The following is a 26,129-nucleotide window of genomic DNA, read 5'->3' as shown; positions in this document are numbered from 1 at the left end:
TGGGTACCTGTCCCCTTGCGGGTCACGTGGTGGCCAATCTTGTTGGCGGTCACGTGGTGACCAAGTATTGTATGGCTGATTGCGGGGAGGTTGTGTTCTCATTGGGGGTCGGCCTGAGCGGCATTCCCGCTTGAGGTGACCCAATTTCCCACATCCATAGCACGTAGGACGCGGCCTGGACTGGGGAAAGTTGGGTGGGGCATTCCAGTCACCTGGCTGATAGGGTAACAGGGTGGTTTTGGGAGGTTTTGTGGCCAGGTTCTGCTCGATACCCCTTGCTACCTGGAACAAAGTTTCCCCTGCCATGCCTCGGTACTCGGGCCTAGTGCTTATGAGGCTTTTCCTTATGGGTTCCCTAAGCCCCTGGACAAAGGCATGCCCCCATAACTGGGCGTGAGTTTTGACTAGACGTGTGTCAAACCCTAAATCAGTGCAGAGCTGGTTAAGGCGGTAGTAAAACTTCTCAACTGACTCTGCCTTATCCTGCGTAACATCCTGTAGGGCAGTGGCTTGGTCAGCCAGCCGATCTGTGGCCCATTCCTTTAATTTTTCAAGGAAGCGGGGCCCTGAGGCATAGTTATCAATGTCATCAAGATGACCGGGTGTAACATGTGGCTCTATGACTGGCCAGAAAGAGTCTCCTGCCTTTATCTGAGTTAGACCGCACAGGTCCTTCCATGTGGCCGCATGTGTCTTTTGTATCTGGCACAAGCGTCTATAGAAAGGCATGGGTTGTTTTTCTGGATCAGGCAGACCATTTAATAGAGCCTGTGTTTCCTGTGGTTTCCAGGGGACGTATCTGGGACGTTGGTCGGTGCGTCGGCCCCTAAAATTGGAGGAAGTGACATCTGCATCCCTTGCTGAACTCGCAGGGTTGGGGGTGAGCACGGGTGGATTTGACCATGTTGGCGCCAGTTGTGGATTTTGTGTGGCCGCTTCTGCCTCATCCTGTCGCCTGTACCCACTTTGTTCACTATGTACGCTACCCGTCTCCTGTTCGTCATGGTCATGGTCGGAAACACCCAGGGGAAATGTGGCTTCACCCAAATCTACCAAGTCACGTGTGATGGCTGCATAGGGACTGGGAGGCAGCTTGGGTTTTGAGGTGGGTGGTTTGGATGAGGGCGTCTGGCTGGTCCCTCTATTCGGGTGGTACGGGGTATTGTCATGATTGAGTAATGGGTATGTCCCTGATGTGGTGTAAAGTCTAGGGGCCCCACAAAAGTAACAAGTCTCCCGGCAGTCGGGGTTCTGACATTTACATCTCCCACACGTCCAGCCCCGGGGATCCCAGTTGGTCCCGGTGTCGGGGTAGGGTGGAGGTCCGCTCACCAAGGGTGTGGTCGGTGATGCAGACGCCATTTTAGATTCTAAGGGTGCGGTCGGTGATGCAGGCTCCATTTTAGATTCTACTTCTGCTTCTTTGTCTTTCTGATCACATGCTGTATAACGATACTTTCCTTCCTCAGTAAACCTTTCCCTCCATTTTGCTTTATTCACTCCCTTAGCTGTCTTGTACCATGCTTCTGCGTGTTTTTGCAGTCCCTCATCTTGTAAAACTCCCTTCTTGGTGACTAATACCTGTTTCCACTCTGCTTCATCTAAACGGCCTCCACTATGAATTCCAGCCACTTTCATTAACTTCTTCTTTTTTGTCACATACTTTTTACCTTCCCTTTCTGCCACCATCTGTGCGGCTGTGTATTCTCCTGTCTCGGTGCTATTGCTGGACCCCATTGTGAAATTTATAGGGTCTTTCCTGCCTGAGTCACGCGCTTTTTAGCAGAGTTATTACACCTGACTACCGAATCCTTGAGCGTGTATTGTTTCCCCCCCCCCCTCAATGTGTTCCCATATATACCCTATGAGTGTTTCTGGGGTGGGATGTATGTGTATATTTAGCTGGAAAACTTAACTCTCAGTCTGACAATTTATTGCTTTATAACCAGTGTTTTCTGCGTGGAAATCCTTGTCCTCTATATCCACTAAACACCACCCCTCATTAGATATGGCCAAGGTAACCCCGTACAGACAATTAGGACAGGTCATTTATAGGAGTGCCATGAGTGGCCTCCCTTTTGTGATATTCTGGAGTATAACCCAACAAAGGAAAATAACAAAAAGAAGTATGCTAAGACAAATCCCTCAATACATCCGGGGGCCAATCCATTTGAAATTAGACAGGCAATAACAGTAATATTCATTTGGGCAATATTTTGGAAAAAAAGGTAATATTCTGGATTATCGGACTTTTGTCTAAAGCATATTCCGGATTATCGGAATTTTGTCTAAAATGTAATAAAAACTTATTTTCTGATTATAAGTTGGGTTATTGCAATAAGGCTTAGCTAATTAGTAACATTTTGACATTTTGCCGGACTATTGGAAGTTGTCTACTTTATGTGAATATCGACATATATCCTTCAAGGGCATACGCAACAGGGACTCTTACCGTTGTTAGACGTATGATCTATATTTGAATCAAAAGGCATACGCAACAGGGACTCTTACCGTTGTTAGACGTATGATCTCTATTTAAATTTTCAAATTCTATATCCGTGGTTGATAGCTAGTCAACACACCACTTTGGACACAATGGGGACTCAAACCTTCATTAGGTGTCGAAGATCAATACTAGATTATTAGGTCGATATTCATAAAAAAACAGAAAACATGTCCGTGTTCCCCAGAGCAGTCAAGTGGAGTTTGTTAGACCATATATGAGTTCTTGGAGCCAAGGCTTTTAATAGTGGTCTTGCGTCCTTAAGGACAGCGGTCCCACCGAAAACTTTGGGCGGCAATACGGGAAGAGTTTGTCAAGTAAGATAATATAATTTTCTTACCTTATGGAGCTGCAGTCTCCCCCTTCCCGATATTCCGGCCACTCGTTCCGGCTAGTGGGTCCGCTGCTCTGTCCGGATCTTTCGCCTAGGCCCCACGTTACGGGCGCCAGCTGTTATGGATGTATACTCAGGTATACTCGTCAGTTGACTGCCTGGTTCAAATTCAGTAGGTTCAGCTTTAGCGTGCGCACGGAAGAAAATACACTGACACCAAGGGTAGGGTCAAAGTAGATCTAATTTATTATGCATTACACTCAAGCTTATATGCTGTCACAAAAAGGGGCTTTCCTTCTGACTTTAGGCTGTGCGTGGTACTCATACATTGGTTCTCTCTTTCTCTCTATGTATATATATATATATATGGTTAGGGTGTATTCCCGGATGCAGGGGCCGTTGTAAAAGAGGAAGTGGAGTCACAAACATACTTATAATCCACAACACTGAGGCGGCTCTCTTCTCCTTGTATCTGCTTTCCGCTTCATGCGATCAACTGCCAGCAAAATAGAGGACCGGGTCTATTTGCAGATTTGCAAAAGTCCCCATATGCAGAGTCAGCAGTGGCTACTTGAGATGTGGTCAACACTGGAAGAGGTACTCTAGGATGTTGACTGTACACAATGTGAAATGGGGTGGAAGTGGTGGACTCACTTGTGTGGTTGTTGTATGAGAACTCGGCCCATGGAAGAAGCTGTACCCAGTTATCGCGCTGTGAAGAGATGAAGTGGCGGAGATAATTCTCCATGATCTGGTTGATCATATCAACTTGCCCATTGGACGGGGGTGATAAGCTGAGGAAAAGTCCAATCTCACATCCAGGAGTTTTTCAGAGAGCTCTCCAGAACTTTAGAGTAAACTGAACCCCCCGGTCGGACACAATGTGAAGAGGCAAGCCATGCAAGCGAAAGATGTGTTGAATGAAGAGACTCGCCAGTCAGGGATCAGAAGGTAGGCCAGTCAGCGGGATAAAATGTACCATCTTAGAGAACCGGTCCACCACCACCCAGACAGTGTTGCATCCTGCTGAGGGGGGAAGGTCTGTGACAAAGTCCATCGCAATGTGCTGCCAGGGGGCATTGGGTACAGGCAGAGGTTGAAGCAGGCCAGCAGGCTTGGAGTAAGTAACCTTGTTAGAAGCACACACCGTGCAAGAAGAGACAAAGTCATTTTTAGGTAGCGTGGGCCACCAGAAGTTACGAGCAATCAGGTCTCAAGTTTTACGGACACCAGCGTGCCCAGAACTGTGTCCCCAGTGGAGAATTCCTCTTCTGCCTGCCAACCGAAAAAAAGTCCTCCCCGGAGGGATGCTTCTAACCTGCAGAGGATTAGCAGTGACAATACAGGACGGGTCTATGATAGTCTGAAGGGACTCCACCATGTCTTCCGTCTCAAACGATCTGGACAGGGCATAGGCCCTCACATTCTTGTCCGCGGGATGGTAGTGGAGCACAAACTGGAAACGGGTGAAGAACAGCGACCACCTGGCTTGACGGGGATTCAGTCATTGAACAGACTGAAGGTAGGTAAGGTTCTTGTGGTCGGTGAAGATCAGGATGGGGTGAGCTGCGCCCTCCAGCAGATGTCTCCACCCCTCCAGAGCCAATTTGATGGCCAGTAGCTCCCGATCTCCAATAGAGTAATTGCGCTCAGCAGAAGAAAAAAGTCTAGAATAGTAGCCACATACTACTGCCTTTCCTTTGGAGCTCCTCTGGAACAGAAGTGCACCAGCACCAACAGAGGAAGCGTCCACTTCCAGTGAGAACTGCCGAGATACGTCAGGATGATGGAGTCCACACCTTGGCGTTTACACCAATCTTGGTAAGGGTAGAGATGGGAGCCTTCAGAGATGAGAAGTTTGGAATAAACTTCAGGTAGAAATTGGCGAATCCCAGGAACCGCTGTATGGCCCTTAAGCCTTGAGGACGTGGCCCCTCCAGGACAGCTTTCACTTTCTCAGAATCCATCTTGAGACCTTGATCCGAGATGATGTAGCCCAGGAAGGGCAGAGAACTCTTCTCAAAGACGCACTTCTCCAGCTTGGCGTATAAATGATTCTCCCTTAATCTAAGTAGAACCTGACGGACATGCCTCCGATGAGTCGTCGGATCTGGGGAGAAAATCAAAATATCATCGAGATAAACAACAACACAGACATAGAGTAGATCTCGGAAGATATCATTAACAAACTCCTGAAACACTGCGGGAGCGTTACACAGTCCGAAGGGCATCACTAGGTATTCATAGTGCCCGTCCCGGGTGTTAAATGCCGTCTTCCATTCATCACCCCAGGGAATCCGGACTAGATTATAAGCCCCCCGCAAGTCTATCTTAGAAATTTTTTTGGCTCCTCGTATGCGATCAAACAGCTCGGCTATAAGTGCCAATGGGTATTTGTTCTTGACCGTGATCTGGTTAAGACCACGGTAGTCAATGCAGGGTCGAAGGGATCCGTCCTTCTTTTTAACAAAGAAGAATCCAGCCGGGGCCAGGGAGGAAGACTTTCGTATGAAGCCCCTCTCCAGATTCTCCTTGATATAGGCCGACATGGATAGAGACTCTGGCAAGGAGAGAGAATATACACGGCCACGGTGGAGAGAGGCATTAGGAACCAGTTCAATGGGGCAGTCATAAGTGTGATGTGGAGGCAGCGTCTCAGGCTCCCTTTTGCTGAAAACATCTGCAAACTGAGCAAACTGGGGGGGTAGTCACGCCAATGACTGAGGCAGAGGAGGCTTGACAGGATGGATCTGCAACAGACAACGACCAAGTCACTTGGAGCCCCATTGGAGAACTTCTCTAGAATTCCAGCCCAGGACTGGGGCATGTAGTCGAAGCCAAGGCAGGCCCAGCAGAACAGGATCGATGGCCTTTGGCAAAACAAGAAAATAAATCAGTTCAAAATGAAGGACTACAACATGGAGCTTCAACGGCTTGGTTTTAGAAACGATAGGATCAGGCAGAGGCAGTCCATTAACTGAGGCAACAGCCAAAGATGTCTCCAGGGGAACTGTGGGCAACTGAAGATGATCCACTAGCTCCTTTTGAATGAAGTTTGCCGCAGAACCAGAGTCAAGATAGGCAGAAACTTGATGCGTCCTCTCACCGGATACTAGGGTCACAGGAATAGTCAGCTTGGAACAGAATGCTCTATTAGGTACCGTTCACACCATTGTCTCTCCAACCAATCCTAGGCAATGGGGTCTCTCCGGCCCCTGGGGACACAGGCGAACAATATGGCCTCCGAGGCCTCAATACAAACAAAGTCCAGAAGTGCGTTTGCGTTGTTTCTCCTGTGTAGACAATTTGACATAGTTACTCGGCATAGGATCCTCTGGTGGGACGACAGAGGAGGATTGCTGGAAAGTAGAATCCAGCCTGGGAAGGTTTCTCTCCCATAGAACCTCTTGGGAACGCTCCCGGACCCTCATGTCAACCCAGGAGGCGAGTAGGATAAGATCGTCCAGGGTATATGGCAGATCGCGAGCAGCCAGCTCATCCTTAATCCCTGAAGACAGTCCCTGCCAGAATGTGGCCACCGAAGCCTCATTGCTCCAGGTCAATTCAGCAGCTAGGATACGGAACTGAATGGCATACTCGCCCACGGAGAGGTCTCCCTAGTGTAGGGTCAGCAAGGATGCAGCAACCGAAGAAACTCTCCCAGGTTCCTCAAAGATCAAGCGGAAGGTCTGTAAGAAGCACTGCAAGTCACGGGTCTCTGGTCCCTGATGTTCCCACAGAGGATTAGCCCATGCCAGGGCTTTGCCAGTAAGGAGAGAGATGATGAAGGTGATCCTGACGTCATCCGAAGAGAAGGACCTGCCACGTAGTCTGAAGTGGATCAGGCACTGATTCAAAAACCCCCTGCAGGTCCTCGGGTCTCCTTCATAGCATGAAGGTAGCGGCAGGAAGCACAGGGGATCCGTACTGATACAGACAGGAAGTGTAGCAGGAGGAACAGCAGGAATGGGTGCAGTGACGACTGTGGTGGGAACAAGCAGCCGATGGGCTATGGCGTTCACCGACAGGAGGAGTTGGTCTTGTGGTGACTGGAGATCCTCCATCTCGGCCAGCATGGCTTGTGTCGTCAAGGTCTCAGGTTGACCAGTTGGGTCCATGGACTGAGCGTACTGTCACGTAGCGGGTTAGTGGACCCACTAGGCCACACCGCCGTAGCAGGGAGGCAGCTGGCCAAACAACAGGAACCCCAGAATACAAAGTCTTGCACAAGGGTACCTGGATAGTCCAGACAGTGGCCACAGCTCTGGCACTGATGGAGGTCGGTGCAGCAGGTATCGCCAAACATGACAGATGTCACAGGTGCCGTAGGTTGCGCCGGACGTGGCGAATTCCTCCGGACGTGGCAGAAGACACACGACGTGGCGGATGACACAGATGCCGCAGGTTGTGCCAGACGTGGCAAATTCCTCAGGACGTGGCAGAAGACACAGAACGTGACACGACTCCGATACTTATAGGCACAGGGACAAGAACACAACACGGGATACAGGAACAGGTAACAGGGCAAGGGTAACAACTGGAACGGGAAACACTAAGGGACCATTTGCAAGACAGACTGGGAAAAGTAACAACGCTCAGGCAAGGATCACAAGGCCTGGGGCCTTCTTATAGACCAGAAAATCATAGCAGTTGATGATGATCACGATTTCCTCTGTGCGCGCGCTGGCCCTTTAAGGCCGGGCACGAGCGTGCGCGCGCACCCTACGGGACACAAGAGTCGTGGCACTAAACATAGAGAGATGTTCCAGAGATTCATCTTTAACTACCATGCTAGACTGGATTAATTTTATACTCTCCTCTTGAAGGGTATTTGAGCAATTCCAAATGCTTATCCGGTTGACATTTAATCATCAAGTATTGAAATTTTTGTTTAGATTACATTCGTTATAGAATGCCAAAAATTGAATTTTGCAGAGTTACTCTGTAGTTCAAAAGTGCTGTAAAGGCAAATACTTTCTAGTGTAGCAGGCTGTGTCTTCTTCTGCAGATGAAAACATATTATAACAGGAAAGAAACATTTTTTCCTGTGGACCCTCTTAACCCCATAGCAGGAAACTCTTTGCAGCTGCACCGCTAGCCACCTGTGACTTCAGCATTGAATAGCTGGATATCCTGTCTTAGGACCTAAAGCTCAGAAACCCAACGTAATCACTTGAGGGTAACATTAACTTTCCAAGGACTAGAACATCTCAGATTGAGTTATAAAGTACAGCAGCTAGAGATAGCATGAAGTTCCAGATGTTTGCTATTTTGTCAATGTAGAATGCTACATCCAAGATAAATAAATAATAGCAGAGCAGAGAAAGAAGGAAATGAAAGGGAAAGCATTCATTCATGAGTACCTCAGTAAATCAATATGCGTGTTTTATCTATATACAGTACTTTCTTATATAACTGGCAGACCGAATAGAATGGAAAATAGTAAAATGTCCCTGGAGAATATTAATGTTTTGATATTTTACATACGATTTTATTATGATTACTCATAGTGTTTTTCCCCATCTTATTCATGCATAGCATATCTACATCCATGGAACTCCCACTTACAGAATGAGAGTCTAACATGTGAAATCACTACACATAGTAATACATCGAGTCTCTGGAAAATGGCTGTAGTGAAGCAGCTTTTTAATTACTACTTGCTAATATTTGATAGAGAAGTCCTAATGACCTTCTCAGTTAAGCACAGAGGGATCTCAGAAGTGAACCTTACCACTCCATGGTATTCTAAAATAGTTACTGCAGTGCCCACTTCCAAGAGATGCCATCATGTGGGCAGGATTTTTTTTGTAGCTAGGAGCTCCATAATGTATCAATTCTCTCATCTCCACACTATCTAATAATCCAAAACGCCTCTTTGATACTTTTCACTCCCTCCTTAGTCCTAAAGTGCAGACGCCAATCACAGATCTCAGTGCTGAAGACCTGGCCAATTATTTTAAAGTTAAAATTGACAACATCCGGCATGATATTATCTCCCAGTCCCCTAGTAACATCGATCCCCTTCCCCCCCGCACTCCCTCTTCTTCACTCTCAGCATTTGACCCAATAACTGAAGAAGAAGTCTCGAGGCTCCTCTCTTCTTCTCGTCCTACTACCTGCCCTAGTGATCCTGTCCCCTCACACCTCCTCCAGTCCCTCTCCCCAGCTGTCACTAGTCACCTCACTAAAATATTTAACCTCTCTCTTTCCTCTGGTATCTTTCCCTCCGCTTTTAAACATGCCATTATAAACCCATTATTGAAAAAACCAACACTTGACCCATCCAGCGCTGCCAACTACCGACCAGTCTCTAATCTGCCCTTCATCTCCAAACTCCTGGAACGCTTGGTCTACTCTCGCCTTATCGGCTATCTCTCTGCTAACTCCATTCTTGACCCCTTACAATCTGGTTTCCGCACTCTACACTCCACAGAAACTGCCCTTACTAAAGTCTCAAATGATCTCTTGGCGGCTAAATCGGACGGTAAATCCTCCCTCCTTATTCTTTTGGATCTCTCTGCAGCCTTTGACACTGTAGACCACAAACTCCTACTTAACATGCTCCACTCTATTGGCCTCAAGGACGCGGCTCTCTCTTGGTTTTCCTCCTATCTCTCTGACCGCTCATTCAGTGTGTCATTTGCTGGTTCCACCTCTTCTCCTCTTCCCCTTGATATCGGGGTTCCTCAGGGATCAGTCCTAGGTCCGCTCCTCTTTTCTCTCTACACAGCTCCTATTGGACAAACCATCAGCAGATTTGGCTTCCAGTACCATCTCTACGCTGATGACACCCAATTATATACCTCTTCCCGTGACATCACCCCTGCTCTAATACAGAACACCAGTGATTGTCTGTCCGCTGTCTCTAACATCATGTCCTCTCTCTATCTGAAACTGAATCTTTCTAAAACTGAGCTCCTTGTGTTCCCACCATCTACTAACCTCCCTAAACCTGATGTCTCCATCTCTGTGTGTGGCACTATCATAACTCCTAAGCAGCACGCCCGCTTTCTCGGGGTTATTTTTGACTCAGATCTTTCCTTTACTCCTCACATACAATCACTTTCACGCTCCTGTCATTTTCACCTCAAAAACATCTCCAGAATCCGCTCTTTTCTTACGGAGGAAACTGCCAAAACTCTCATTGTTGCTCTGATTCACTCTCGTCTTGACTACTGTAACTCATTACTAGTCGGTCTTCCCCTCACTAAACTCTCCCCTCTCCAATCTATCCTCAATGCAGCAGCCAGGCTCATCTTTATGACCAACCGCTACACCAACGCCTCTAATCTGTGCCAGTCACTGCACTGGTTGCCCATCCCCTTCCGAATAAAATTCAAACTTATTACTCTCACCCACAAAGCTCTCCACAGTGCTGCACCTCCTTACATCTCCTCCCTCATCTCTGTCTACCACCCTACTCGGGCTCTACGTTCTGCCAACGACCTTAGATTAAAATCCTCCATAATCCGAACCTCCCACTACCGTCTCCAGGATTTCTCTCGTGCTGCACCAGTCCTCTGGAATGCGCTACCCCAGACAATCAGATTAATTCCCAATATCCACAGTTTTAAACGTGCCCTGAAAACACATCTATTTAGACAGGCCTATAACATTCCCTAATCTGACTCCTTTCCATGGCCCTCCATTTAGATTAGTCATCAGAATAAGATTCCCTCACACTCCTTCTCTTCATGTCCGTCATACACGGATACTGGCTGGTGACCGGCTCATGCAGCTTTATGTTACCACCGCATGTGTATAAAAATGGCCGGACCATTGTACAGAACAAACACTATTACACTTTGTGTCTCCCTTATGTCCTCATAGATTGTAAGCTCTTGCGAGCAGGGTCCTCACTCCCCAGGTTTGAATTGTAAATGAACTTTGTCACTATGTAATGTCTGATATTGTTTGTTTCATGTTCCCTCTAAATTGTAAAGTGCTGCGTAATATGTTGGCGCTATATAAATAAAGATTATTATTATTATTATTATTATTAAAATATTATTATTTTCAAAGCATAAAATCACTGCACATTCTGGGCACTGGACACAAACAACTTGTGTGTTTTTGGTGTATTATAGCCCTTACTCAAAGCTATGAGTATTGAACCCGAAGAATAACTGAATTGCTTTTGCTATGTGAATGTAGATATCATTTTCTATTTTATTTATTTAATTTTTAGGGGGTAGGTTGGAATAGCAATTTTTAGGATGCTTGGTCATTTAAAAACTTTTTACTAACTACTTATTGTGTAATCTTCCTCTATGATACCCAGATAAATTAAACCTGTAATCAGACTATTTACATGAAAATTCAATCTGAACAGGTATGATCAGTCAGCCATAAAAACACTAGAACAAACATATTTAAACCAATGCATGTAGTGTATTACTTACCATGACAGTTCTTCATTCAATGTAATTAAAATATGGTTCAACTTAACCTCAGTTGAAGTTCACTTATTTATTGATATTAAGAAGTGTAACCAAAAGTATGTTTATATGCAGATGTAGAAAACAATTCCCCTGAAGCGGATACATCATTTGTAAATCGCTCACAGATGACTAAATTGCAGCTACAGTTCTCCTATTTCTAGAAAAAAAGAAATGGACTGCAAGTTTTTATATTCCAGGATATCCTTAAACAAAGCAGCTCTGCAAGAATCAGCAGCATTATACAGGTTTATATATATATATATATACACATATGTATATATGCATACATACACACACACACGCAGACACACACACACACACACACACACACACACACACACACACACACACACACACACACACACACACACAGTGTATATATATATATATATATATATATATAACCTTAGAGAAAGTAACAGTACCAGGATTTCAGATTGGATGAAGGAATGTTGCTTTACACCACTTTGGTGATTAAACCAACATTTGTTCGTCCATTCTGAAGTCATGGTACTGTTTCTTTCTCTACGGTTACTTCTATCCATTTCAAGTCAAGGAGTTGATTCATCCCTTGCGATAACGTGCACATGGCCTGATCCGTTTTTTTGAGGAGTGCGGTGTTTGTTCTCTTTTTGGCATTTATATATACACACTCCTCAACATTGAAATTGCAACAACAAGAAGGAAAAGTTTTGGAATTGTGAAAATCACTGGATAGATATACATGTTAATGATATGCATAATGATAATCCAGCACAAGTCAGCTTCCTATAATCAAGCACAAGTCAGCTTCCAGTAATCCAACACCAGCTTGCCATTGACCAGTGACTGCCATATATTTGTTCAGCCAGCAGCTACTTTGTTACTTGGAGTAGCCCAGTGGGTCCACATTCCCCGTGGACGTGAAAACACGCAACGTTGAACAGTGCTGACATCTCGGCCTCGGCGCGTAGTGATTTGCTGGCGTGATAAATCAAGGTCTCTCAGTTCAAGTATTCTTTCCGTCTCAGTTTGCGACAAGTGGCGATAACTGGCACGTCGACGAGCAGGAGGCATCGGACAATCATCCCACACCACTTGATCTAATTTTAAGGTTTCATGTGGCTAAAAAACTTTGCTATAAATCTGATTTCAATGTTGAGAAGTGTATATGTACAGTATATCTATCTATCTATCTATCTATCTATCTATCTATCTATCTATCTATCTATCTATCTATCTGTCTAAATCTAACCTATCCTTGCAGCACTGTGATTTTGAGGAAGCCTAGGTGCAATGCCTCCTATAATCACTGATCCAATATCCAACTGAATCATTCACTAGCTACAGTGAAGGAAATAAGTATTTGATCCCTTGCTGATTTTGTAAGTTTGCCCACTGTCAAAGACATGAACAGTCTAGAATTTTTAGGCTAGGTTAATTTTACCAGTAAGAGATAGATTATATATATAAAAAAAAATCACATTGTCAAAATTATATATATTTATTTGCATTGTGCACAGAGAAATAAGTATTTGATCCCCTACCAACCATTAAGAGTTCAGCCTCCTCCAGACCAGTTACATGCTCCAAATCAACTTGGTGCCTGCATTAAAGACAGCTGTCTTAAATGGTCACCTGTATAAAAGACTCCTGTCCACAGACTCAATTAATCAGTCTGACTCTAACCTCTACATCATGGGCAAGACCAAAGAGCTTTCTAAGGATGTCAGGCACAAGATCATAGACCTGCACAAGGCTGGAATGGGCTACAAAACCATAAGTAAGACGCTGGGTGAGAAGGAGACAACTGTTGGTACAATAGTAAGAAAATGGAAGACATACAAAATGACTGTCAATCGACATCGATCTAAGGCTCCATGCAAAATCTCACCTCATGGGGTATCCTTGATCCTGAGGAAGGTGAGAGCTCAGCCGAAAACTACACGGGGGGAACTTGTTAATGATCTCAAGGCAGCTGGGACCACAGTCACCAAGAAAACCATTTGTAACACATTACGCCATAATGGATTAACATCCTGCAGTGCCCGCAAGGTCCCCCTGCTCAAGAAGGCACATGTACAGGCCCGTCTGAAGTTTGCAAATGAACATCTGGATGATTCTGAGAGTGATTGGGAGAAGGTGCTGTGGTCAGATGAGACTAAAATTGAGCTCTTTGGCATTAACTCTACTCGCCGTGTTTGGAGGAAGAGAAATGCTGCCTATGACCCAAAGAACACCGTCCCCACTGTCAAGCATGGAGGTGGAAACATTATGTTTTGGGGGTGTTTCTCTGCTAAGGGCACAGGACTACTTCACCGCATCAATGGGAGAATGGATGGAGCCATGTACCGTCAAATCCTGAGTGACAACCTCCTTCCCTCCACCAGGACATTAAAAATGGCTCGTGGCTGGGTCTTCTAGCACGACAATGACCCGAAACATACAGCCAAGGCAACAAAGGAGTGGTTCAAAAAGAAGCACATTAAGGTCATGGAGTGGCCTAGCCAGTCTCCAGACCTTAATCCCATCAAAAACTTATGGAGGGAGCTGAAGATCCGAGTTGCCAAGCGACAGCCTCGAAATCTTAATGATTTACAGATGATCTGCAAAGAGGAGTGGGTCAAAATTCCATCTAACATGTGTGCAAACCTCATCATCAACTAGAAAAAACGTCTGACTGCTGTGCTTGCCAACAAGGGTTTTGCCACCAAGTATTAAGTCTTGTTTGCCAAAGGGATCAAATACTTATTTCTCTGTGCACAATGCAAATAAATATATATAATTTTGACAATGTGATTTTTTATTATATATATATATATATATATATATATATATATATATATATATATATATATAAAATCTATCTCTCACTGGCAAAATTAACCTAGCCTAAAAATTCTAGACTGTTCATGTCTTTGACAGTGGGCAAACTTACAAAATCAGCAAGGGATCAAATACTTATTTCCTTCACTGTATACCGGAGTGCTGCCATTCTTTGCCTTTAAGTATATATATATATATATATATATATATATATAAAAAAAAATATATATATATATATATATATATATACATACGTACATCACTAAACACTGCACTTAAAAATGGTCTTCTAGGGGTATGGTCATAGCCAGCATACATAACTATATGAATCCATTAAGTGTTCTCCAAAAATGTCTTAGCACTAGGCCAAGTATCAATCGTGCTCATTTCATTATCAGCTCCTTCGTTTTTGGATTCCATCGTTGCCCTAATAAATCAAATTAGCAGGTATAGCAGCTATGGTACAGTTTTAAAAGTGTAAGAAGTGTCAGCCCTTGCCGTGCTTTCGATATTCAGTTGGCACTAAAAATTATCGAATCTGGGAAAACCCACGTCACTGGCACTTCATTGACAGACAACTTTCATATTACAAAGCTGCATTTGCCGCTTATAAGTCAATAGATGCTGAAATATTAAAATATGGATCCACAGTGCTGCATTTAAACCTCTAATGTTTTATATGTGCCATAAACGGATCTGTAATAGGAAATTTACCCACAGGTAAAAAGTCAGAAATGCGGACTTTCGCAAATAATCTTGTTAGAAATGGTAAGAAGTTGCACGTAGACGTATAAAAGCACATAAGACCACTGGGTTTTAGGGTCTGTTCACATCACCGTTGACCTTCAGTTGAGAGGTTCCGTCTGAGGTTTCCGTCGTGTTAACCCCTCATCGGATAGGCAAACTGAAACCTCTGCTTTCGTTTTCCTCACCATTGAACTCAATGGTGATGGAAACCTAGCTAATGGTTTCCGTCTGTCACAGTTGTGACTGCGCTATTGATTCAGTCAAAACAATGAAACCCTGTCACAACGGTGACAGACGGAAGCCATTAGCTAGGTTTCCGTCACCATTGAGTTCAATGGTGAGGGAAACGAAAGAAGAGGTTTCAGTTTGCCTTTCCGATGAGGGGTTAACCCGGCAGAAACCTCCGACGGAACCCCTCAGCGGAACACAGATGGTGATGTGAACACAGCATTAGTTTATTGCTGTATTGAATTAAAAAACATCAACATTTCAACTTAACTATTGAAATAGGACACTGCACAAAAGAGTTTACCATCTGATAGATACTATTATTTTTCACACTTATATTGTTTTTGTTAAAGAAGAATTCAATATTTTATATGTCTTGAGAGGATATCTAAACTGCTAAGCAAATGACACGGTGTAAGCATGTATTATATTACTCTGTTTGGCTTCTTAGTGTTGTTGGATGAAATATTTGAGGTTTCTTGTATAAGGCACATGACATTCTGGTTCAGTTCATGTTACCTCAAATAGCGCTGACTGTGAAGACTAAGAATTCTCCTGTCAATTAAAGTTCATAACCATAACATTTTTGAAAATCACAGAGGATTCTAAAACACATTTTATCTAAACGAAATAATTCATTGCAATTTCTTTTTCCAAATAATATTAACAGTATGATATTAAAAACTTGTGTAGGAGCCTGAAGTCTGCTTTGTATGCACTTGTCTAGGGCCTCATTTAGCAAAGCTGTCTAACAGATAAACTGGCTTTATTTCCTGTCGATACCAAACATTTCTTAAACTGCTTCGAAACAGCCCCCCAAAAAAAAGGGTCTCACCTCAAAAAGGACACTGCTAGATTGGCTGAAACTTTGCACATTTAAATACGAAAATAAATGGAATATAAAACTGGGGATTATTTCTAAACCTACAATGGGAGAAGATGTTCCCACAAATACAGTAAAAAAAATTCAATTTATGATAACACAATTTCTGTACTCAATTGGTAGAAGTAAATCGAAAAAATACCAAAAGTGTTTGAGTAGAAAAACTGCATAAGTATTGGGAGGTTAAACTCTACAGTTTGACAATATATAATGTTACATTTCAGATGACCCTAGGATATGTGTAGAAGCAGCAATCTTTAACTTGACTCTGAGGCTGGGTTCACACGACCTATTTTCAGACGTAAACGAGGCGTATTATGCCTCGTTTTACGTCTGAAAATAGGGCTACAATACGTCGGCAAACATCTGCCCATTCGTTTGAATGGGTTTGCCGACGAAGTGTGCAGACAACCTGTCATTTAGGGTATGTTCACACGCACTAATTACGGACGTAATTCGGGCATTTTTGCCCCGAATTACGTCCGAAAATAGCGCCTCAATAGCGTTGACAAACATCTGCCCATTGAAAGCAATGGGCAGACGTTTGTCTGTTCACACGAGGGGTATATTTACGCGCCGCTGTCAAATGACGGCGCGTAAATAGACGCCCGCGTCAAAGAAGTAACCTGTCACTTCTTTGGCCGTAATTGGAGCCGTTATTCATTGACTCCAATGAATAGCAGCGCCAATTACGTCCGTAATGGACGCGGCGTTCAAGCGCCTGCACATGCCGTTACGGCTGAAATTACGGGGATGTTTTCAGGCGGAAACATCCCCGTAATTTCAGCCGTTACGGACGCTGTCGTGTGAACATACCCTTACGCATCGTCGTTTGACAGCTGTCAAACGACGACGCGTAAAAATACAGCCTCGTCAAAAGAAGTGCAGGACACTTCTTTCAGACGTAATTTGAGCCGTTCTTCATTGAACTCAATGAAGCACAGCTCAAAATTTACGGCTGTCAGAGAAGCCTCGCAAAATGTGAGGAGGAGCATTTACGACTGAAACGAGGCAGCTGTTTTCTCCTGAAAACAGTCTGTCTTTTCAGACATAAATGCCTGCTATCGTGCGCACATACCCTTAGTCTGTGTTCACACGACCTATTTTCAGACGTAAACGAGGCGTATTATGCCTCGTTTTACGTCTGAAAATAAGGCTACAATACGTCGGCAAACATCTGGCCATTCATTTGAATGGGTTTGCCGACGTACTGTGCAGACAACCTGTCATTTACGCGTCGTCGTTTGATAGCTGTCAAACGACGACGCGCAAAAATACAGCCTCGGCAAAAGAAGTGCAGGACACTTCTTTCAGACGTAATTTGAGCCGTTCTTCATTGAACTCAATGAAGCACAGCTCAAAATTTACGGCTGTCAGAGAAGCCTCGCAAAATGCGAGGAGGAGCATTTACGTCTGAAACGAGGCAGCTGTTTTCTCCTGAAAACAGTCTGTCTTTTCAGACGTAAATGCCTGCTATCGTGTGCACATACCCTTAGGGTATGTTCACACGAGGTCATTACGTCCGTAATTGATGGACGTATTTCGGCCGCAAGTACCGGACCGAACACACTGCAGGGAGCCGGGCTCCTAGCATCATAGTTATGTACGACGCTAGGAGTCCCTGCCTCTCCATGGAACTACTGTCATGACATGATTACAGTACAGGACAGTTGTCCCGCAGCGAGGCAGGGACTCCTAGCGTCGTACATAACTATGATGCTAGAAGCCCGGCTCCCTGCACTGTGTACGGTCCGGTACTTGCGGCCGAAATACGTCCGTCAATTACGGACGTAATGACCTCGTGTGAGCATACCCTTAGGGCACGTTCAGACGTGGCGGAATTGTTTTGGAATTCCGCTGCGGACAGTCCGCACTGGAAATCCGCAGCAGACAGTTTTTCCATTGGTTTCAACACCTTTTTAGTTAACTTCGTGCAGACGTTGCGGAAAACTCTGCTGCGGAACATAGGCTGCGGTGCGGGATTTTCAGACTGCAGCATGCACTGTCTGTTGCGTACTTGTTGCGTACTTGTTGCGGAATTTCTCCATTGACTTCAATGGAGTTTCAAAATGACGCAATGAAATCCGCAGATGTAATGTGTGCTGCGGATTTGCTGTGTGTTGCTTTGCGGATTTAATTCAGGAACAGGATATTTCATCATAAGGGCTTGTTTAGAAGAACGTGTAAAACGACCGTGCAAAGCACGTGGATTTTCACGCGTGTCGTACGGACCTATGTTAGTCTATGGGGCCGTGCAGACAGTCCGTGATTTTTGCACAACGTCCGCTCCGTAAAACTCACGACATGTCCTATATTTCTGCGTTGTTCGCGCATCACGCACCCATTGAAGTCAATGGGTGCGTGAAAAGCACGCATGCCACACGGAAGCACTTCCGTGGGACGAGCGTGATTCGCGCAACAGCTGTCAAACTATGAATGTAAACAGAAAAGCACCACGTGCTTTTCTGTTTACAAACATCCAAACGGAGTGTCATAATGATGGCGGCTGCGCAAAAATCACGCAGCTGCGCATCATACGGGGATGACACACGGAGCTGTTAAGTGCCTTTTGTGCACGCAAAACGCTGTGTTTTTTGTGTGCGCAAAATGCACACGCTCGTGTAAATCCGGCCTCATGATGAGGAAGAGAAAACCTCCATTTTCGGCTTCCAGGCTCATTACATAAACACAGAGCTATTACCATGGCCAGATATAGGCGAATGGATATGGAAGTGTTCACTCTTATTAACCTTGTAAGTAAATATACATGTTTATGTCATGTTTTCACTAGTTTACTTGTATGTATCATGTCTGACTAGCAGCATTTGCAGTATGTAAACTTTAGAGCACAAGCCAAATGGGAAAGAGATTTAGGACCAAAGGATGAATCTCACTGGGATCATTGTTATAGGAGTATTAGCACGGTCTCTCTCAGTGCCGCACATAGGATGGTTCAATTCAATATAGATTGTATTATACGCCTATATCCCTACAGTCAATGAATTTGAAGGCAAACTCTTTCTGCCTACGTTGCCAACACCCTCAGGTGGCCTTTTTGCATTTAATTTGGGCTTGCCCTGGAATAGCCCAATTTTGGAGGGAGATCTGCTCGGAGATCAGTGGTTCTTATGGACTGGTTGTCCCATTAGAGGTTGAGTACCTGATTTTGGGCAATTTAAGCGATTTGCAGATGTCAAAGGACAAAAGAGCTTTATTGGGGAAATTGCTCTTCTTGGCCCGTCTTCTGATTGCTAGACTGTGGGGGTCTAGCTCTCACCCAACACTGCAAAACTGGCTGGGCTTGGTTGGTAAAATTAAGAAATATGAAAAGGTATGGTATGGCAATGCCAACAACATCGCTAAATGGGAACGAACCTGGTTATAGGCTAGGGTAAGTTCTCAGAGTAACAAGTAAGATGGAGATAAAAGGCATATTTTTATTTATTATGTGGTTTTTTTTTGTTGTTGTTGTTGGTTTTTTTTCCCTTCATTTCCCTCCCCCCTCCCTCCGACCTCCTCTCCCCCCAAGGGTATCTATAGCATTGCATATTTTTTCTTATTACATGTTTGTATGTACTATGTACTTCTTTCCCTTTTGTACTGCTGTAGAACAAAATAAAGATATAAAAAAAAAAAAAAAAAAAACTATACATGTTTATGTCATGCTTTCACTAGTTTACTTGTATGTATCATGTCTGACTAGCAGCATTTCCAGTATGTAAACATTATAACAAAGATAAACATATAACATATATAACATTATTCATAAGTACAAATCAAACTTCAATATTCACTGTCTATTTGTTTTTCAGGTACATAACCGTCCCGAATTGTGGGATATTGCAGGGTATAGTGAGCGCAACACACGGGATCAAGGCTGGACCTATGTGTGTTGAGGTCTATACCCAGACTGGGATGGGATGCTGGAAAGAGAGCAGGGTGTGATCCGGAACTGAATCCGCAATGACAAATCCGCAGCATTTTACCTAACAGTTGAGCAAAATCCGCAACAGAATCCGCAACTCGGATTATGTGTGGCATTGATGCGGATAATGTCTGCAGAAATTCCGCCATGTCTGAACATGCCCTAAATACATTAAACACACTGTGGCAAGAAACTTTACCTTGGCTTTTCAACGGCTTTTGTTGTGTGATATCAAGCTGCAGCAAGTTATCATAGCCAAGTTAAACTTTGCTACATCTGTATACTTGGGGACGGTTCCGTTTTAGCTAATTTAGTTTTTTATCACTTTGAGTACTTTGAAGGTACTGTTTGTTGCAAGAAACATCATTGCTGAAGTTTCTATGACACAAGCATGGAAAAAACAAGGCTCTAATATTTAAATCAAAGATTAGACTAAAAGAGTGGTGAATGCTCTGGAATCTATGGCTATAAAGCTTAAAGGGAATGTGTTGCCAGCAAAACATGTATTTTTTTTTTTAGTTAAACATTTAGTGTGTAGGTGATTAAACATTGTTCAAATTTTTTTTATTTTTTTCACGAGTCAGGAAATATTATAAATTAGATTCTAATTTATAATATTTCCCAGTGCTGGTCACTAGATGGAGCTATTCCCAAAATTGCAGCATTGCATGTGGTAAAGCAACCACATTGCTTTTTGCTGTAAAATTGGGAAAAAAGCACTCGCTCTAGTGAGCTCTGAGAATCCCCCCCCCCTCCTTTATCCTGGCTAGTGCCGGGATAAACGAGGGGATTGAACGGTCTAACCTCCTACACTGTGTGTCGCCATTTTTTGAGCTCACACACAGTGTAGTAGGTTTACATACACTAGTAAACACACACAAACACGAACATACATAGAAATCTCTTACCTGCTCCTGCCGCCGCGGCTCCCTCCGGCCCGTCCGCTCCGTCTGCTGCCGCTGGTCCAAGTGCACAAGTCCAGAAGCCGCGACCGGAAGTAGTAATCTTACTGTCCGGCCGCGACTTTCGGTCCACAGGAAAATGGCGCCGGACGGCGCGCATTTCAAATTGGACTGTGTGGGAGCGGCGCATGCGCCGTTCCTACACAGACGGCGTACACAGAAGTGGATGGGACGGGCCCCGTTCGCAGTCCCTATGGGACTGTGGCTGCCGTATTCCATGTCTGTATGTGTCGTTAATCGACACATACAGAAATGGAAAAAAAATGGCAGCCCCCATAGGGAAGAAAAAGTGAAAAAAAGTAACACACAAACACACAAATAAATAAAAACGTTTTTAATAAAACACTAACATAAAACTGACATGAAAAAACATTTTTTTGGTGACACTGTTCCTTTAACTCCCTCTGAGAAACAAATGGGTTTTATTATTGGGGCATTTGGTAACCTAATTTTATAAAAGAAAAAATTATATTTTATTTGCTTTTTGGGGAGAGGTAATTTATACATGCAAGTTATATATTTCAATAAATCTGTTATATTGTATGATATTAACATTTTCTGCAAAGTAGAGGCACAATGACATATCATTCAAGCCATGATATCCAAATCCATACTTATTTTTTTTAACATTCTCATTTCTACATCATTTAAAATGTTTGCATATTACCCATGTTAAAAGTCGATGCGATTACAGTGATGCTAAATATCGTTTTTATGTTTTTCTACTTTAACACAACAAAAACACTTTTTTTCTAAAAAGATAAATTAAAAAATCATGTTCTTGTGTCACCAAATTCTGGGTGCCATAACGTTTTTATTTCTCCATTGACTGAACTGTGTAGGGGCTTGTTTTTTGCAGGATGAGCTGTTGTTTTTTATTGGTACCATGCAACTTTTTGATCACTTTTTATTAAATCTTTTTTGGGGGTAAGTTTACTCCCAAAAATAAGCCATCGTAACGAATTTTGTTTTTTACGGTGTTCTCCGTGCAGGATAAAGTATACGCTGTGGTCACTATTGACGGCGGCATCTAAGGCCCTGTTCACACAGAGTTTTTTGCAGGTGGAAATTTTGATCTGCCTGCATGCTGCTTGCCGGGTTTTTCGCTGCGTTTTTCGGCCACGGCCATTGAGTGCCGTGGGTAAAAAAACGCATTGAAAACAACTTTCTCTACATCTCATTGATGTCAATGGGAGATCAGAGACGGAAACACCCAAAGATAGAGTTGGCGAAAGTGATAACAAGAATGGCAGCCATATATTGATTGTGATTTTTGAGTTATATTCTCAGAAATTTATGGAATACTTATATTCTGTAGATATGACCCCTGACAGTTCTTTTTTTTTTTTTTTTTTTTCTAAGTACAAACCCCACGTAAATGTTTTATTATTATTTACTAATTGATTGGTTCAATCATTATATAAAAATAAAGGTGATGTTATTGAAAAAAACACTTGTTAGTTACTCTAAAACCTGGTATTGCCATTTCTGTCAGAAACAACCTCCAGAAGGTGTTTCTTATAACTGTCTACCAGTGTCTGACATTGACTGGGAGAACTTTTTTCCCACTCATCTGTAGAATTATTTTTTTTCAGCTGTGTGAAGCTTGGGGCGTTTCTTGCATGCAGGCTCTGTTTCAAATCCTCAAACAGCATCATGAATGGATTTTATGACACCTTCATTTCTTCCTCTTTTTTTTTTTTTCAAGCTATTCCTTGGTGAATTTACTAGTATGTTTAGGGTCATTGTCATGTTGCAAGGTCCACTTTCAGCTGAGCTTCACTGGTACAAGGGAGAATTCATAGTGTATTCTATCATGGTGAGCTACTCATGATGCCACAAAGCAGTCCAAAGCCATAACAATCCGACCTACATGCTTTACAGATTATATCAGGTTCTTCTGGTGAATAGCTGTGTCTGTTTTTTCCAAATATGTCTTCTGGTACTGTGGGCAAATAGCTAGCTTTGACTCATCTGTCCAGAACACATTGTCTCAAGAGTCATGGTATTAGCCTTAGGGCTTGTCCACACACAACGGAATTGTTACAGAAAATTTCTACAGCAATTCCGTTGAAAAACGCAGACATTCAGCTGTGACAAAAACGCACCATTTCCTGCGGTTTTTACGGCAGAAAATGGTGTGTATTTTGCGGCGTTTTTCACAATGTTAGGAAATGGAGACATCTCCTCTGAAAAATGCAGCAATTCTGGCCACTTTCCGTAGCGGGAATTGACACGCTGCAGTCCGAAAAATATGTACCGCAGGTCAATTTCTGCTCTGAATTTTTACGCAGCATGTGGATGAGATTTGTTAAATCTCATCCACTATGCTGCTACTGTATTCTACTGCATTCTGTATTCTACTGTATTCTGCTGCGTTTTTTCCATCCGAAATTCCGTCCGAAGTGTTCAAAAGTCTTGTCATGATTTTTTTTCTGGACAGTAAAAATTTACCCCTGGAATATTTCCCATGAAGTTTTTATTTGTGCTACACCTTGTAATATGACGTAGGTTTAGATAGCACCGGGTGATTCAGTATAAGGGTCCATAAATAGTGGCCCAACCCTCTGTAGACTGTAGAAAGTATTACGCACACCAATAGGGGTAATTTTGCAGGTAAAATCTTTCATCTCTCATACCAGGGTGCAACGTTTCGGTCCTAGCACGGCCCTTTCTCAAGCACTAGAGATTCATGATAAATACACATATGTTATTCCATATAATAGCAAAGTATGTGATAGGTCAAAAAAACATTACAAGACATACAGTATATACATATACACAAATATACAAGATGGATATAATCATACAACGTAGGAAGAAACGGATTCATGCGGTTACAAGTATTAGTCCATATTGTCTAATATGCTGCATGAATGTGTGAGGGTAAGTTGTTGTTGTTTTTAAATAGAGACGTGTCCCAGGATGTATAATATCATCATATATATATGTGGTCCGTCAATCTCTCTGGATATATGTAAAAAATTAAGGTATATAGATGTATTTGTCTAGAATAGTCCTCTGTAGCATAATGATTATAGCTCCATAGGAGAGAGGCAGGGTATAAGGGAGGCATCATTGTAAACATATATATACACACACACAGAGTAATCTGCAACCATATCCTCATGGTCCAAAACCGTCAGTATATGGTACTAAAGATGAGATGACATGTACATTGACATGTACATCATGAGCGAGTAACTTGGATAGGCAGGCTCTCTCTTCACTGATTGAAGACAGAGAACTCATAATCAAACCAGCTGACAAGGGCGGAGCCCTAGTCATCATGGGCAAATGTGATTATGTATGTGAAGTGAACAGACAACTAAGTGATGAGACGTATACAGCATCATTGATCATGCCCAACAAAACACATCACAGAGACGATTAGGGGCATCCTAAACCATCACCTAGTGACAGGTACAATAGACCTTGACACAGTAAATTACCTCACTAAACAACATCCATTCACTCCAGTCTTCCATATTCTCCCAAAAATACACAGAAGATTAGATAAACCACCAGGCCGACCCACTGTAGCCTCAACAGACTCTATTCTCTCTCCCTTATCTATTTTTCTTAACTCCATTGATAAAAAACACAAAATCATATCTATTGGGCACCTCATCCTTTCTTGCCTTAATACGTGATATCAATTTAGTCCCAACGGAAACCATTTTAGTCACATGGGATGTCAGTAGTTAGTACACATCCATTAGATACGATAAAGGCTTGGAGGCAATACGAGAAATCATGACACAAACCAACAAAGATCCAGAGATTACCAGGCTCTGTATGGATCTGCTGAAGTTCATCCACATTGAAATTTTTTTTTATTTGAGGATAAATATTTCATACAAAAACAAGGGACCGAATGGGCTGTAATGTAGCTCCTCCTTATGCCAACTGTTATATGGCCTCATTTGAGGAAAAATACATATATATGAATAATTTGTACTCCTCCCACGCAATAGTATTGAAACAATACATAGATTACATATTTTGTCTATGGAACGGCCCTGTCAACACACTTGTACAATTCTCTAATTACATGAATTCAGTATGGCCAGAGTTGCAATTCACTATGAATTACAGTGAATCCTCGATAAATTTTCTGGACACTGTTGTCCATAAGGATAAATGTCCCTAATATAGGTGTATTTACATTCTATATACTGGTAGGACAGCGTGACGGCGCAAACAAGAGCGGTTTACCGCTTATGAGGGCGCTGACTGTATCTTGCAGCGCTCCTCATTATAAGGACAGCTGGAATTTCCGGTTTGGGTCACATGTACGTGTCTGCGTCACTCATGACGTAGGTGTGTGAGAATGGAGAATCGCTAGTACCGGAAGTTAGGTAGGAAGGGCAGCGCCATCTTGAAATAGGGCTAATATGGTGAATATGAATGGGGAGCGAAAGGGAAGCGAGAGTAGAATGGAAATGCTGCAATATATAAACTTGTCATCGTTGTAATGGATTTGAATCATATCCAAGGGCAATAAACTTTAAAAGGGGTGTTATATTACTACAGTGTGTAGCTGTGTATTCCGTCTAAACCGGAAGGATGACTATATTGCGCCAGACCACTGTATATATGTGTGTATATATACCCAATATGATGCCTCGCTCATGATGTACATGTCATCTCATCTTTAGTACCATACACTGACGGTTTTGGACCATGAGGATATGGTTGCAGATTACTCTGTGTGTGTGTGTGTGTGTGTGTGTGTGTGTGTGTGTGTGTGTGTGAATACATATATATATATATATATATATATATATATGTTTACAATGATGCCTCGCTTATACCATGCCTCTGTCCTATGGAACTATAATCGTTATGCTACAAAGGATTCTAGACAAATACATCTGTATACCTTAATTTTTTGCATACATCCAGAGAGATCGACGGACCACATATATATATATATATGATATTATACATCCTGGGACACCAAACAACAACAACTTACCCTCACAAAAATCATGCAGCATATTAGACAATATGGACTAATACTTGTGACCGCATTAATCAGTTTCTTCCTACGTTGTATGATTATATCCATCTTGTATATTTCTATATATGTACTGTATATACTGTATGTCTTGTAATGTTTTTCTGACCTATCACATACTTCGCTATTATATGGAATAACATATGTGTATTTATCATGAATCTGTAGTGCTTGAGAAAGGGCCGTGCTAGGACCGAAACGTTGCACCCTGGTATGAGAAATTAAAGATTTTACCTGCAAAATTACCCCTATTGGTGTGCGTAATACTTTGTACC

This window comes from Rhinoderma darwinii, chromosome 4 (genome assembly GCF_050947455.1).
Source record: "Rhinoderma darwinii isolate aRhiDar2 chromosome 4, aRhiDar2.hap1, whole genome shotgun sequence".
Lineage (NCBI taxonomy): Eukaryota > Metazoa > Chordata > Amphibia > Anura > Rhinodermatidae > Rhinoderma > Rhinoderma darwinii.
The sequence above is the reverse complement of the archived record's forward strand: the minus strand, read 5'-3'. Positions refer to the sequence as shown.